Genomic DNA, 1246 nt, shown 5'->3' with positions numbered 1-1246 from the left:
TCTATTGTGCTCAATTCTGTGGCCGCATTGTTTAATTCTCTTCAAACTCGTCATCATTTATACGAGCTAATGAGTCAAAGTACAGAAAAATAAATTTGAGAAAGGAGAAGAGAAAGGAAAGGAAGGAGGTTAGTAGAAGAGCTCCCCCTCCCCATCCCCACCCCCCCTCCTCCCCCTCTCCCTCTCTCTGGTCCTGTGTCGTACACTAGTTCCCAGCCTGGCTCTCAGTCTGCACTGAGGCCTGCTGGTGACTAATGTGCGGTGGGTGTGAGCTCACAGGGGTCGGTGGCCAGTGTGCAATCCCCTCAAAGCCGCTTTTGTGATGCTGCTGCTGGCTTGAACGCACACGTCAGGCCCGGGCGAAGACGGAGAGGGAGGGAGAGGGGGGAGGGAGGGAGGATGGGGGAGAGGAGTGGGCAGCACCTCTGAGAAGCAGGATGTGATAATCCCACTGCTACGGAGGCCTCTGGTTTTTTTCACACAGCCAGAAATCATGTCAGGTGTTATTTAATGGACATGTGAGCATGAAGTAGCTCTAAATAATAACTTGATTTTGTATAATTTAAGGTAAAGAATGAACAGAAATCCTGCCAACGTCCACCAGAGGTTGAGATAACACATGCATGTAGCTAGTAGCTAACCAGCAGGCTAATTTAGCAGAGCAGCGTTCACTCTAACATGCTAATTTCTCCTGTATTGACCTTTTCTAAACCTGTTTCAAACAGATATTTAAATATCTTTACAAAAAGTAGCATAAAAAGCAGTGAAATGTCAAAAATTATAGAGTAAGAAATAAGTTTTATGTGTGAAAACGACTCAAAATAAAGAGTAAAGAGACAGCAAAAGGAAAACTGAAGGAAAATCAATAAATTTAGTCCCTGGATGATATTTAGAAGGATTTTTGTTGCAGATTTCACATATCAAAAAAACCCTCAAATGCATGATGACGTTGTTTTAACTTAAAATTCAACAGTTATGCTTTCAAATCTCTGAGCAACAATAAAAATCCGGTTCAGTTTTTGTGTCGGAGGCTCAGAAACTCAGCGGATGTTCCTCGTCAGGACTGCGTGGGTGTGGTTGGACCGTGTCACCGGCTGTGGCCTGGCAACCGGCTCCTCGCATGAGAGGAGAGAGAAAATAACAACAAACTCAAAAACACAGAAACCTCTGGCGTTAAATCGTGTGACTGTTGCATCTTTAGCGGATAATTGCGCGCTGGTGTCGGCTCGCGCTCGGACCAGGTTCC

The sequence above is a fragment of the Trachurus trachurus genome, assembly GCF_905171665.1.
Source record: "Trachurus trachurus genome assembly, chromosome: 2".
NCBI lineage: Eukaryota > Metazoa > Chordata > Actinopteri > Carangiformes > Carangidae > Trachurus > Trachurus trachurus.
Note: the sequence above shows the minus strand (reverse complement) of the source record.